The following is a 16,400-nucleotide window of genomic DNA, read 5'->3' on the forward strand; positions in this document are numbered from 1 at the left end:
TTACTTGGCTCTTGACTATGTCTTACTTGGCTCTAGAGTATGTCTCACTTCGTTCTTGACAAGCAACTGAAGCAACGCGAAGTAAGATTATCGCCAGTCTGTCTTCAGTGTTTTGATGGTACTATGTATGTAACTTGTTTGCATTTAATACAATTACATTTAAGGGTCAAAAGCTATAAATATGCACCTTGTCTTATCCCTGGAAAGCAAAATATGGATCCATCTTACTTTAGTGTGCACATTTTGTTAACTCACAAGTTGTCCATCTGGTGAGTTGACTCTTCCAGGTACCGGTCGTCATGCAAGTACATTTAAAATCATGTGGCCTCTTCAGGTGATACATATTTGAAGCTCTGAAAAGATGAGAAAGTACGACAGTGCAAATTGAAGGAGAAAATGGACTCCCCAAACAGATCGAAATTTGGAATTTTGTTTACAAAATTCACATACCCAGCGTACAGAATGTCATATGTCCATCTGGGAGATGAGATCAAATGAGGATTTTGCTTGAAGTAGATATTGTATTGCATATGCATTAATTTTATCTCAAGATAATCCTTACAGAGGAAACACCAACGGTGGACCAGGGACCAGTATTGGAAAAGATCCCAAGGCAACAATTCCTTGTGGAGTGTAAGACTGGCCTACTGCAATAAATACGACTAAATGATTGTGATTGGTATAAATACAACCTGAAATATAAAGAATGCAGATAAAGTCATGTCATAAAACAATGAAACTGAATTCACAAGGCGTAAGTTAATAATTTTAAAACCATTTTAAGAAATCAGTGTACCAAAGGACCTAATGAAAAAAGCTCATAAGCATAAAGTGATCACAGAGCAAGACGTACATTTGGAAAGCAAATAAAATCAGGATTGGACGGGATACTTCTCATTTTATCAGACAATATTTGTATTAACTTCTCTTACCCTAAAAATATCAAGAAGTGAATATCGTTGACATTAAGAATATGCACAAATATTTCAGCAAAGAATTACCTGAACCATATGCCCTTGACCATGACAAGTTCATAGGCAGTCATCCAATGTTTCAATTGTGATGACATTCATTTGATTTCTCAAAAAGTAGAACATTCAGTGGGACAAGATGAAATGACTTAATACAGGATGAACGTACAAGGGTTGTAGGATTCATAATAGCATGGAATGCAGCATTATGTTGTGGATACCTGTCTCAATTGGATCAAATTCTCAGTGTTCCGTGGGATCATTCATTTGAATTATAACTCATTTTTATCGATTCACCTTAAACTCTACTAAATGCAACATGGATGTGCTTCTTCCAACATGCACAAATAATACTTCCCGAGCCCTGCCTTTTGGGCTAAACACACCCAACAACGTCGATCATTCTTCTATGAAGTTGTATTATATAAGAGAAGCAGATAATTGTATTTTAGATATCAAGAGTTTCAAATGCTCAAGATTTATGTACAGCTGAATAAGCTCTCTTCTAGTAATTAAAAATTTTTCAAACTGCATAGTCTGATAGAAATAAGCACTGCATAGTCTAATAAAAATAAACACAGATATGCACTAAACATTCCATAGTACAATAATCCTGCTAAACAGAGAATGCTTGATGTCACATGGAGATTCATGTGAAATTAACACTTCCATCGTGAGCTCAAATAATGTCAAGAGGTAAAAAATAATTTGATGATTTCTGAAGCAAAATGTATTTTCAAATGAGAAATTGAGAGTAAATAACAGTAGTCAATCACCATTTATGAAGTTTATGGGCATTATACCTACTTGATATATTTAATTTGGATGAAACACTATGAGATCAATGATGGCAGCACTTAACTTGAAAAACAATGAAATAAATATAACAAAATAAAAAAATGAATATATATATATATATATATATATATATATATATATATATATATATATATATATATATATATATATATATATATATATATATATATATATATAATATAAATATATATACACACACACACACACAAGTATTGTTGATTAGTTTCGAGGCCCAGAAACATGTAACCTGTGCTTAATTTTATTTCTGGATAGCCCATTGAAACTAATTAAAGGTGGCTTGCTAAATGTTTCATAACATTGGTGCCAGTTATTTGACATTAGTTTTGGGAACAAAATATTAATTCGATATCAGTTTGTCAATTTAAAAAAAAGATCTCATGTTCAGCATTCCAACTCTCACATGCATTATATCAATTATGTGCTATAATTTTCTAACTATCTACACATATACATACATACATATATATATATATATATATATATATATATATATATATATATATATATATATATATATATATATATAGTGTATGGGGATACCCTTGCAACAAGGAGGTCTTTAGTGTTGAACTTAGGGGGTTGTATCCTGGCCTCAAAGGGAATTTATCAAGGGGAAATTTAACGTGGATGGGACTATAGAGCGACAAATAAGAATGGGACTGTCTATCGACAATGGGAATTGATCATGGGAATTTTAACATAGGTGAGACTATAGAGGAACAATGGATTGGGACTGTCTATCCTCACTGGAAATTTAACATGGGAGATACAGGACCGGCATTCTAGGGACAATGGGAATTTAACATGGGAGATGGACATAACACAGACAATACACAAACACTGATACAACATGAAAAACTATTTTGAGGGAAGAAAGTCATTTCTTTTCGAGGCCTATGAGTGGCCCTGAAAATTGCCTTTAGCTTTATGTTAACATCATGCCGTTAACATAGAGGGCATCGCTTAGGTCTCCTTCTTTTCTTCAAACTTTGTCTGACTTCTGGTCCGTAGATTATAACTCTCTTCAAAAAGCCTTGTCTCTCCACATAAATTCTTCTTTTCCAAACTCGTGTATCCGTCCTCCTGACAATGATCTACGATGAACTGTCATACATGGGTAAGTCCGTGCGGAACAGCATTGACGATACGAGAATACAGGATTCTACATCGGTCCCCATGTTGGTGACGAGAACAGGTGAAAGAATGCAGCGAACTGCGGTTATTTATAGGGGAAAGGAGGATCGAAAGGGATTGAGTTGGTTGACCAATCCAATCACGCGTTACAAAATTCAGTCACCCCACGTCCAATCCGAAGAGAGTAGTCTGTGACGTCACATCCCCTATATAGAGGCGCTTGCGTTTGTGTGCAGTCAGTCCATGCGATACCGTTTTCAATCATGAAGGAAACTCAGAAGACGATGAATGGGGGTGCACCGGTCGTGGAGACGAGAAGCGATGAAATAGCAGCCACTACCCAAGTGAACACGGACCTACTTCCAGAAGAGGCTACGTTTAATGGGGATTTTGTGGATTTTCTTATCTCGCAAGAATATGTTCCGGCACCAGTACCTTTTTCAGTACCATCTCCTTCTTTACCACTCTCTCATCATTTTAAACAAAGACCGAAAGAACAATTGGGGAAATTTATACAGCAGGAAAAAGAAGGCAGAACAAGCTTTTCTTCTTCAACAACAGCGAGAAGGAGAGGCAAGAAGGAAACGACAGGAAGAAGAAGCAGCGAAGAAACAAGACAGTGAAAGTCAAACGGTCACGGTACTTTTAGACATTATAGCAGAGTTAAGAAGTCTGAAACAAATGTGTCAGACTATTTTATTACGACCGAAGAGATTAAGACCTTCCCGAGCTAAACTACCAACCCTGTGACTACGCCTGGTGTACCACCCTTAGTGATTTCTACTCAATCATCATTGACAGGAGGCAAACTACAAGTAGGCCTTGGCCGTGGAAAAGACTCAAAGCAGTTAAAGTTGATTTAAACCAACAAATACCCAAAGGCCCTTTTCAGGGCCACCCATTTCTCTCGAAAAGAGATAGTATGTCTAATCCCAACATCAATTAAAACTCAAAAAGCCCTTTTATGCCCCATTGGTATGTGTGCATGTGTGAATGAATGAATGCGCGAGTGTAGGTTCATATTCTAAAACTCATAACAAAGAGACACTTATATGTTATGCCCGGTCTATTCTGGTCAAAATTTTACATTCCAATTCACACCATATCACTTTAAAAAGTTCATAAGATTATGCTGTGTCTCTCTTCATTGTCTTTGTTTTTTAAATGTCTTCACTGTCACAGTTTTTTCTCGACTTCTTCTTCACTTTCTCCATGTCTTCTTTTCTTCTGTTTTTCTTTCTGCATGTGTCTGGGTTCTTCCTTGGGGGAGGGTACCTCTTCTTCTTCCTGTCCATAACACTTTCTTCTTCTTCTTCTTCTTCTTCTTCTTCTTGCTTCTGTTGTGTCTTAGGGCAATTTGAAAACCAAGATCCTTTTTCTTGACAATGATAACAGGTAGCTTGACTTTTGTCTCTTCTAACCATTGTTTTGCTTTTTTGACGGTCGGGACACTCTGAAGATCAATGTCCTTTCTTCTTACAGATATAGCGAGTATCTTGACTTTTATCTCGAAAGGATGGTGAGTTGTCTGTTGAGGTGTCTGAAGAAATTTTACGATGAACCCTCGCAAAGCTCTGATCAAATGTTCCATCTGGGTAGGCTCTTCCATCGTTCTGATCAGTTTGAGAGTGAAATGAATAGTGGAAGTGCAAGACACGCACCTTTTATATATGCTGGGCCGTCATGGATATAAAGTTATCGATGGTGTTTAACATGTGTTTAACATGTAGTCATCTGACTTTTTGCAGTCAAGATGAAATGATCGTATTCATTCGTGAAGAAAGGAGAAGATAGTAAGAGGTAGAAACGTGATGTATCGCCTCGTACAATAGTTGAAGTCTTGACACAAATTCATGCCAGTGATTTTGAAGATGACATGAGTGAATCGGAATCCAGGCCCAGAGAGTCTTCACGTAGCCAAAGTTCACCAGTAAACCCTGAAAAGTACTATCACATTCGAGAGACGGAAAAGCGCTCCTCTAGAAAATTTAGAACCACAGCTTACACTTACAGGGTGAAGTTTATAGATTTCAAATCCGACGTACCGTTGGAGAAAGCAGAAGGGTTCATCACCTAGGTGTGGGGATCTTTGTTAACCACGCTGAAGCGACAATATCAAGCTAAAGAAGACGATCGCTTGAGACTTTCCATACATCACGACAGTTTGAAATCCCCTGTTTGAATCGAGTTTAGCAGCTCCGCAGAATTGACACCTTCCAAAGTCATAGACAAGATAAAACACGCACAACAATCCAACGATAAAATTTCACATCGCCGATGGAAAAGCAACACTGCTTATGACCCACTTCTCTCCTACTCAAGGGACTGGTCGCAAAAAGGTCTTATTGATGGACGACCTTCGTAACACCAAAACAATCCTCGTCCAAATTAACAACGCTCAAGACCAGATGTCTTTAGCCCAAGCCATCGTGGTGGGACGAACCTATGCAAACAAGAAAGACACGGAACAATCGAAAAAAGCCTGGAAAACTATTCAACGATCGAACTGAGCCAAACAACGAAATGTAGCAGAACTCCTGTTACAACAAACTGGACTGTCCAAAGACATACCCCGTGACATTCCTGAAATGCAAAATTTGCAAGATGTCCTAGCTCCACGGTACACCTTAAAAGTGCACCCTCAACAAGTGCTTGGACCTCTGTTTCTTCGAGACCAAGTTGTTTAGGATGTAAAATACATTCACGTCTATCATCACGACGAACATTTCGATGTCATTACCAGTGTCACCGGTATCCTGGGATACGGTTATTACTGTGAGAAATGTGACTATGGCTATAACAATCGAGAGCAACACAAGCATTGTGGATCTAAATGCTCAGGAGGTTTGGTTGCTCAACCCTGTCTGGACGAAGGACAAGAACGAGTGCATTGCCCTGCTTGACAGCGCACTTTTGTCAGCCCTGCCTGTTACCAACAACATCTAAAGACGCAAGGTTCACAGCAGAAATGTGCTTTTCAACTCCTGAGATTGTGCCCCACGTGTGACAAGGCATACTTATCAACAGTGCCAAGACACACGTATGTCCAGGAAAGAAAAAACGTCACATTCGTCGCCAAATCGTGGACTTGGAACACCAATGGTACATTAAAAAATACCAACACCAACAAGCGGAGGAATATAACCACAAGAAAAAAGGAAATTTCATCTTTTTTTATTTCGAATGCATGCAAGACAATGGCATTTACATTCCTAATTTCTGCGCAGCTCATCGTGCGTTTAAAAAGCGCATCGAAGAGTCTATCTTAAGTTATTGCCCTCACTGCAGTATTATTCCTGGAGACGTGAAAAAATATTTCGAGGACCAAACACGCTGACCAATTTTGCACAATGGATCTAAGACCCCATCGACGAGACGTGGGGCCAAGAGGAGATCGAACGTTACGAAGATTGTCACGGCCATGCCACGGTGATGGCCCAAAATTTCTCGGGTTTCGACGGGCAGTTTCTTTGGAGGTACTATACGGAAAAAGGCAACAAAAGTCCTAAAGTCACTTTGAACGGAGCCAAAATCGATTCCATGCAAGTGGACAGGTACAGTTTAAAGATTTGATGAGCTATTTGGCCATGCCTTTGAGTCGAATGCCTAAAACGCTTGGAATGACAAAAATGACCAAATGCTACTTTCCACACCGAACAACGAGAAGCTTTCTACACTTGGTACCAGGCTCGCTCCTTGGACCCGTTCGACTTTCAGGAAGAAATGCTAAAGAATTGTCGTTTCGATGTGGAAATGTTACGTCGTTGCTGTGGTAAATATCGAGAACTGTTCATGGAACACGGAGGGGTCGATCCTTTGAAAGAAGCCTGCACCATTCCCAAAGCGTGTTCCTTTGTGTACCGACAACGATTCATGCCTGAAAATACCCTGGCTGTCATCAGTCCTCAGACGATCAACTTTGTCAAACGTAATACTCGGTCAAAGACCTACGCTGGTTGCATTACTTGTGCAACAAGGAAGACAAATGGATTCAGCATGCCCACAATGGATGGGGCGAAAAGACCATCGGAACGTATTCGGTGGATGTCTGAGACTTAGAAAACCGAAAGATCTTGTACGAGTTTAACGGTTGCTTATTTCACGGATGTCCCGTCTGTTACACTAAACGTGGCACCAAAAATTAGTTTTTACAACAAACCATGGAAGACTTGTACCAGGCCACTTGTCGGATGCGTTTGAAGTTAGAACAGCAAGGATAATAAGTGATGGAAATGTGGGAATACGAGCGCCGTTTGAAAACCGACCCCGAGTTTAAACGTATCGTAGAATGTTACAAGTTGATGCACCCCGTGAACCCGATGGATAGTTTGTACGGAGGACGGATAAATTCCACCTGTTTGCAGAACCACTCTGACGAAGATCAAGGAGAAGAAATCAAATACTTGGACGTGTACACACTGTATCCTTACGTGTGCAAATATTGTCGCTTTCCTGCAGGTCACCCGCAATTGACCTGAACCACATTCGACAATACGAAGGGTTAATCATGTCCAAAGTCTTGTTACCTCACCATTGCCAAGTCAAACTGATGTCTTGTGCCGAAACGTGCAACCAAGACCAGCATTGTCAGCACACACAGGAAGAACGCGCATTGGCAGGAACGTAGGTCAGCGTGGAATTGTTCAACGCTCTGGATTTGTAATACCAACTGTTAGAAGTGTACGAAATTTACCACTTTCCCAAGACAGAACAGTACCACAAGGGTGACCCAAGTCAGAAAGGCATTTTCGTAGACTACATGGATGCCGTTTAGAAACTGAAACAAGAAGCTAGCGGCTATCCTTCTTGGTGCCACGCTCTCGAAGACGAAAAGACATTCAAAGACAACTAACTGGTACAAAAAGGCATCACTTTGGACCACATCGAAGAAAACGAAGGCGGGCGATCGTTTGCCAAAGTGTTGTTAAATTGCTTGTGGGGCAAAATGGCGCAACGACCGTGTTTATCTAAGACAGAGTATTTGACAGAACCTTTCTTGTACGTCCAGATGATTCACAACAAAACCTAATTCATGAAACACGTGGACGTCGTTCGTGAGGATTTGATCTTAGTCAATTACGAAGAACATCTGGACTTTGTACAAGCCGACGAATTTGGAAATGACATCATTGCAGCTTAAGTGACAGCCCATGCTCGCTTAAATTTGTACGAGGCTTTAGAATTGTTAGGGAATCGTGTACTGTACTTTGACACGGACAGTTGCATCTACATCGATCGCCCGGGTTAACATAACCCTGATATCGACTGAGACGGTTTAGGAACCTGGACAGACGAACATCCGACGGAAAGGTTTAAGATTTGCTAGTGGCTGTATTAAACATTACGGCTACCAATACCGTGACCCACAAGGAGAAGTGTACACTGAGTGTAAAGTGAAAGGACTGACTCTCAATTATCGTACCAGTCAAGTGGTCAGCTTTTGGTTATTGAAAGAAGCCTTGCAGTATGGAGAGGATGAAAACTTTAAAGTGACCACCCATCAACCGAACAAGATTGTACGTTTACCCACTCAACAAATCATTAGTTGACCATTGGAAAAAGTCTATCAAATCGTGTACCAGAAGCGAGTGTGTCTTCCCAATCACTTAACTTTGCCGTACGGTCACATCGATATTGGTCAGCAGATAAAAAAGGACGACGTCCAAGGCAAATAGTGCATTGTGAGTACCAAGGCCAAGCAAATAAGATGAATTCTTTCAGAGAAGCACCAAAAGAAGTTCAGAGGACTGACATGGACATTCCTGAAAGACCACTTCGGGAGGACACGTGTGACATTAACCCTTGTAGAACCTTGCCAGATCATAACAACATGTCACTAGTACATCTTGGTTACCAAACACATGTTGTATAGAGACTTGTTTCTATTCCACTTTGATCGTTTTAATGTGCATTTTATCGTTGTACTGAAGCCTTTGGCTTTTGTGTATTTTATTCTTTAGAGTTTATTTTTGAAACATCAAGAAACGTGCCCTCAAGAAAAATATAAACTCTTTTATTTTCTGTCTTCATGTCACAAGTGTTCTGAAAAAAGTATATAAACTCTCGTCTTGTTTGTTTTCGTGTCACAAGTGACGTTCCTGACACTATGGCTACCTCTGCTGTTCCTCCACGTTCAAAGTCATCGACGAACACTTAGATAGTGCCAGTTGGGAGGCTTTGTATATTCGTCATCCCTTTAACATGCTCATTGCTGGACCTAGCAGTTCAGGCAAAACCGAATTTGTCCAACGTTGGATCGAACATAAACATAAACATAATTTAATCAATCTTCCACCTCAACGAATCGTTTGGTGTTACAAAGAGTGGCAATCGGCGTACAGCCTCTTGCGAGAAAGCCAAGGCGATTCCATCGGGTTTGTGGAAGGCATTCCTAACGAAGACGACGCAATCGTGTCTTACCTCCGTCCAACCCATCTGGTCATTTTCGACGACATGTTAGGAGAAGATTAATAAGAAATTAAACTGTGGTTTACGCGCAATGGCCGTCATCGTAATGCCAGTGTCATTTACATCACTCAATATTTGTTTCAACTAAGTAAAGCCCATCGTACCATCAGTATCAATGCTCGTTACGTGCTCTTGTTTAAAAGCCCTCGAGATAAATCGCAAGTGCAAGTCTTAGCCAAACAATTAGGAACACCTTGGCTAACTCAGTCGTACGAAGATGCCACTCAAACTTCACACGACGATTTGCTCGTCGATTTGAAACCCACTACCCCCGATTATTTGTGATTTCGTACTCATTTGCTTCAGCCGGTGTCAAAACAGAGGGCTTGTCCAGTACACGTCTCTATCCTAGACTTATCCCTCAAAAATCTATAAAAACCAGACAATTTTCGTCGGTCTCATACAGTGTCAACTTGATGTCCCTTCAGTCACATCTTCCCGTCAAATTGATTCGTGTCATGTATGACATCAGTCGCGAAAGAAATCCACAAATACGTGCTCGTGTCTTAGAAGCTAGTCTCAAAGAAGTCTTACGATGGTTCACGGTGACAGCACGTCAATTACTGCAAGGCATCATTCAGATTCCTCATCAAACCAAACACTTTTTTGATAGAAACAAAGAGGCCTTGACCCAACCGGCCGATCGCCGCATCGACTCTACAACCAAAAAGCAAATCATTTTGAAACCTGGAGGGAGCGGTGCCTTACAAATGACGGATGGATGGATGGATGGATATCCCATTTACAACACGAATTGTAGTCTTTGATGGATCGCCACCATTAGTCTGAAACAGAAAAATCGCAAAAGGACGGTAAACTCTTGCAACGAATGCAACTCTTTCACCAGAAAGCTTTAGACGAAACAGCTCTACTCACTCTGAAAGATTTCAAGACCTTGATGAGAGTCCATCCCCCACACCACCACCACCACCATCCCCTGTGGTCATGAGAGACGCCACCCAAGAAAGTCCGAGGAAGAAGAGATACGAGAAGTTTTTCAAACATTGTCAGTAGCTCCGATTCCTAGCAAGATTGCAGCGTCCTTGTTAACCCCTTCCCCCACAATACACAACGAGAAGAAATGACACCTTGGGTAAAATAGATTATGTCCACTCCTCCTTCGACAGAAGTGAAAAAGAAAGAAGCGAAACCAGAAGTGAAAAAAGAAAACAAGTACAAAGCCATTCCATTACCACCTGCACCACTAGCTTCGACTTCTACTCCCGTGGCCCATCGGACACGTAAATCCGTTTCCAAGCTACCCTTTCGCCCTGTCAAAAGTAGTATCAGCGAAGAATAGGCGACTTATTAACAAACAATAAAATGTAGAAGGTGTTAGCCACCATTTGCTACGATCCATGCCATCCTGTAGGTTACGGAGGAGTTCGAAAATTGTATCGTGCTGCCAAAACTCGACTGAAAAGTCTCCGTTTACCTCTAGTGCAAAGATGGTTACAGGAACAAACTACCTACACTTTGCACAAACCCACTCGACGCCAGTTTTCCAGAAGTCGCACCCATGTGGAAGGCATCGATCATCAATGGCAAGCTGATTTAGTGGATGTCTCTCATTTGGCCACCTTTAATCGGGGCTACAAATATTTCTTTTGTGTCATCAACGTCTTTTCCAAATTTGCCTATGTCCTCCCATTGACTTCCGAATAGAGCAGCGAGTTAGTGCGAGCCCTGCAACGGGTGTTGCACAAAGTGGTCGTCACCTTCTTCTATGGCAAACGGACAAAGGCACCGAGTTTATGAACCAAACTTTCCAAAAATTAATTAAAGAAACGTGACATTCATTTTTTCACATGTGGAAATAGTTAACGCATCACCACACTCTAAAGTACATCGACATCTTGCTGTACCTTGTGCAAGCGAACAACCAATCTTACCATCGAAGCATTGGACGTGCCCCCCAAGAGGTGACTCCCGACAAAGAAGTGCTGGTTTCTGATCGCCTGTTTGGTACGTCCCCGACGGTGACTGTCTCCAGGAAAGGTGATGTGTTGGCTGTAGGAGACTGGGTGCGCATTGGCAAAACCAAACGCACTTTCGACAAACGCTACTTGCCCAACTGGACCACATAATTGTTTCGTGTCACTGGACGAGTGCATGGTCGTCACCCTACTGTCTATAAATTAGAAGACATGAACGGAGAAGTGTGAAAAGGAACGTTTTACTTGCCCGAGTTACAACGTGTCACCAAAAAAGAAGACGTGTACGATATCGACAGCATTCTCGAACGCAGAACCCGAAAAGTGGGCAAACAACGTGTCAAAGAAGTCAAAGTACGTTGGAAAATGATATCCAATCAGTTTTGATTCTTGGATCGACGCTTCACAAGTCATCGACTATAAAACGAAGTGACCAGCATGCCCTTTAACACAGATTAATTTACTGCTACCACTGCTGCGACCACTCCTTCACCCAAGATTTACAGAAACAACCCTTCTGGGTGTGATGAGGAGAACGTGAGCAGTGGCATCGGTTACCTGCTTCCCAATCAATCCCTGAAATTCTCCTCGAACGGCAACAACGGGAATCTTGCGTCCAGTGTCAGTCACCAGTCCAACAACAATAACAATCCCATTTTGGGCGGAGACACGCCTCTGACTTCCAGTAACCCCTCAGACAGACAGAGAACTCTAGAATTATGAACAATAACAACCAATATTACTTAACCTTACCCAGTAACAGTTCCATGGAGGTGTTTCCCAACAACACTTTGTGCTGTTACACAGCCAAATAACCTCAGACCCTCCAAATAGATCACGAAGCCCATTGGGAAGTGGCTTTGGTATAAATCATTCACCAAACACAAATCAAAAACATCACTGAAAAACAAAACATTTTCCAGGATGAAATCTTGAATGCCTAATTGCAAGAAGAAATAAATAAAATAGGGTTTTCAGGGGACACAAGAACAGCAAGCAATCCATCTTTCTGTATCTACACCTTGAAAACTCCTTCAGGGTTTTATTTTAGCGGTGAACATTTGGTGGACACTACTGCGTTCAGTTTCGACTTAGCCTTTGGCAAAGCAATGAACAGAGCCATAAGAAGTGTGAAGATTGAGTACCATAAAGTGGCTCGTCGCTTCATGATAAAATTTCAGGATACGGACACATTGTCCCTCAAGTTTAATGGTAGTTTTTGTTTTAAATTTTGGGTGGACATGCACTAATGGTAGCAAACAATTTGAGCCCCAAGATCAACAGTAATATGGATTTTACAGGGCTTTAGGAAACCCGGTAGAACTGAACCACTGACTGAATTTGATCTTTGTGTACTCCGATGTGGTGGAGTACAACGTGGTGGGACACACCTCCGTGCCGTTACTGCGTGTCATTCCTTTCAAAGTGGATAGTACCACGGTCAATGACCAGGAAGGTGCAAACACCTATCACGTAAAACGTGAATTCGTACATCCTCATTATTTGCCCGTCAGTAAGAAGTATTTTGACACTGTCAACATTGTTATAAAAGGAGATCTGAGACAAAATATTCCATCTTCCAAAGGGAAAGTCACTGTGAAACTCCATTTTCCTAAACGATTCTCTAACGAATTGTAGTCATGAATCCAGTTTTCCGAGGCGCTGCTGGACAGCGAGGACATGGTTTAGGAGATATGTTAAAATCAGCCTTTCGTTCGGTGGCTTCGGTGTTGAAACCGATGGTGACACGCAGATTGCATGCCTTGAAAGATGCGGCATTGACACCAGGCAAAGAATTTCTCCAAAATGTCATCATTGACAAACAAAACCTAAAAGAAGCATTCTTGAGGGCAGGAAAAAATGTCTTGCTGCAAACGGGCAAGACATTTCGGGACCAAGAAAAACTCCTATAAATACCATGAACGCTACCGAGTCATGCATTCCTGCTTCCCTGACGAATCAGCAAGGACAAGCCTGAAAGAGACGACGAAGAAAACACCCCTTCACCAGTCTTCACACCTCTAAAGTTAGAAAGACAAAGAAAAGAAGAACTGTTTGAGACTTAGACCTTTATGATTATTAAATATTAGAAACAGAAATTATGTTTTCCAAGAGTCTTGCGCCTGTTCTAAGTCGGAACTGGATCTGTTTGCCATACCACCCACCATGATGACGATGCAAGAATCCCAATGGATCGAAATTCATCCCGTTTCCTCTTTGACGGATTCAGCTCCCATCGAGTTTGAAATCAAAGGACATCCCGAAGATTACATCGATTTGAATAGCAGTTAATTGTACCAGAAAGTCAAAGTGATCAAAATGGACGAGACTGCTGCAGGAGCCGCTGCTAGAGTAGCTCCTGTCAACAATTTCATGCATTCCTTGTTCAGTGAAGTGGATTTGTATTTGAATAACAAACTGGTCAGTAGTAGCATGGATACTTACCCTTATCGAGCGTACCAGGAAAATCTATTGATGTACGGAAAAGAGAGCAAGAACACTCATCTGAACACTTGCGTGGTATGGAAAGCTGACAGAGCAGGGGAGAACACGTTTAACGACACAGCCCTGACAGCAGATGACGATCCTCACAATGTAGGTCTTAACGACCGTAGAAAGAAAATCCTGCAAGGACGAAGTTTAGAACTGATGGATCGTTTGTATTTGGACATGTGGTTGCAAGAGAAGTATTTGCTGAACGGTGTGGATCTCCGCCTGAGACTGGATCGGAGCAGCACCGCATTCCATTTGATGGCTCATGCTGCCGAGTTCAAAACTATCATTCAAGAAGCCAGACTCAACGTGCGACGTGTGGAAGTGTTACCTAAAGTGGGAAACATCGGTCACACTTTGAGCAGAACGAACGCCAAGTATCCGATACGACGTGTGGAAGTGAAAACATTCACTTTTCCTGCTGAACTCCGATCCAAGATCGAAGGTCATCTGTTCCAAGGACAGTTACCCAAACGTTTAATCGTTGGCATCGTGAGCAATGCAGTACTCAACGGAGTCCACGATAAAAATCAATTCCAGTTTAAGCACTACAGAGTCTCCAAAATTGAAGTCAGTCGCGATGGAAAGGTCTTGTGTACCCGACCTTTCAAGCCAACGTTTGGTGACAAGAATTACTTGAGATCGTACTTGTCCCTGTACGAAGCCACCGGACAGTTAGGGACCAACACCAGTCACGACATTTCGTACGACGATTATGCAGGAGGCTATGCTTTGTGGGCTTTTGATTTCACTCCAGACCAAGGCAGCGACGCGGGACATTTCCACCCTATAAAATCTTGTCAACTGCTTGTTGAACTTCAGTTGCAGAACCTCTACCCCAGATGGTGAACGTTATCCTGTATGCCGAATTCGATAATACCCTAGAAATCAATAGTTTGAAAGAAGTCATCTTAGACTATTAGAAGTCATGAAAGACTGTTATCCCGCTTTACATAGGTCAGTATGGTTATCTTTTGTCTTTAACTAGGAAACGAAGTTTACATCAATGACCCAGTGACTTCCAAGAGTGAAAATCTCAATTTCATTCACAATGTTGTCAACCTTGTTCAAAATAGATAGTTATTGACACAAAAATGTTTGTTAGTTGTTTGAATGGTAAATTTTTAAAATTTTGTTAATTGATAGTTGTGAGTTATTTGAATAAAAAATGTTGTGTTTTAAAAAAAAAATGCGTTTGTCGTTTGTTTTGCTATGGGTATCATGAACCATGATCTTTGACTTCTCTCTATCCCTCACCTCACACTAATTGAGCGATTAGACTAGGATGTTTTCCTTCGCGTCCACGCTTTTACCATCAAAGCAAGGTAGTCTCCAGTCTGACCATCCATTGTTGACTTACCTCCTACGACGACATGCTCAAGATTAGCCAAGTTGAACGAAGCATACGTGAATTTGCATCGTGTCAGGCAAAGCCTGATACCAAAGTCTGAAGAGACAGACAATGTCAGAATGTTAAAAGTCACTGAAGACCTGATAAAAGAGCTCTTCAGAGAGGAAATAAACAGGGAAAAAGACGAATGGAAGGAGAAGTACTGACTTCAGAAACAGCAGAGAGAACAGAGAGAGAGCAGCAGCAACAGCAGTAGCAGGAATCTGACAGAGGCTTTGTCGACTGCCGTGTGGACACCAAAGAGTTATCTTTCTCTTTTCGAAGAAGCAGACCCTATCCTGTGAGAAAGTCTGTCGCCAGAGGAGGCCGCAATCTTAGATCCTAAACGATTGCCATCACTTCGTTCACACAAAAACAAACAATCATTTTCAGGGCTATCCCATACTCTAGAAAAGAAATAGACATTCAATTGACAATGGTATTTTAGTCAGTTACAAAAAATATAGAAGTTCGTCAAAAAGCTTTATCTTGGTTAATAAGTGTGACTCTAAGTCATTCGTTTCCGTCACTAGTCAAAACATTTTAAAATATTAATTGTCAGTACATAAAAGTGAGTGGGTGTTTCTTTTAGGTCCGCGCGCTTTTTTGGTAATGATATAGATAATGTAATGGATGTTTTCCTTCACGTCAGTGCTTAAAGTATATATACGGAAACACTCAGCAGTCTGGCTATCCATTGTTGATTGATCAACAGTGCAGAATGAATAGAATGAGCAGCAGACTGACTAAGTTAATGGAACTTCAGAAGCACCTGGAGTATGCCAGGCAACTCCTGCACGAACTGGCAGCGGAGGCTATTGTGGAAGAAGCTAGGATAGAGCAGGAGGAGGAAGAGAGAAAAATGAAAGAAGAGGAGGAAAATAAGAGAGAGATCCGACCTCACTTGTTCATGAGACCATGTTGTGAGGTGAAGCTTATGGTGAGGGAACCTCCACAGGCAATGGCTGCACCACAGATTTTCATGTGCATTTCCACTATCCCACATGTATGGATTTTGTAGGAATATTAGAACGGTTATATTTGGGGCGAAACATACAGTTTTACTTGTAAGAAAAGCAAATGATGATAATGCGATATGGCATGTTGTAGGAGCTGATGATAATGCAACCATAAAACTTCAGGGAAAAGTACTGAAAACAACATTTTCAC

Source organism: Sinohyriopsis cumingii, chromosome 9 (genome assembly GCF_028554795.1).
Source record: "Sinohyriopsis cumingii isolate HCF-2022 chromosome 9, ASM2855479v2, whole genome shotgun sequence".
In the NCBI taxonomy this organism is placed as follows: Eukaryota; Metazoa; Mollusca; class Bivalvia; order Unionida; family Unionidae; genus Sinohyriopsis; species Sinohyriopsis cumingii.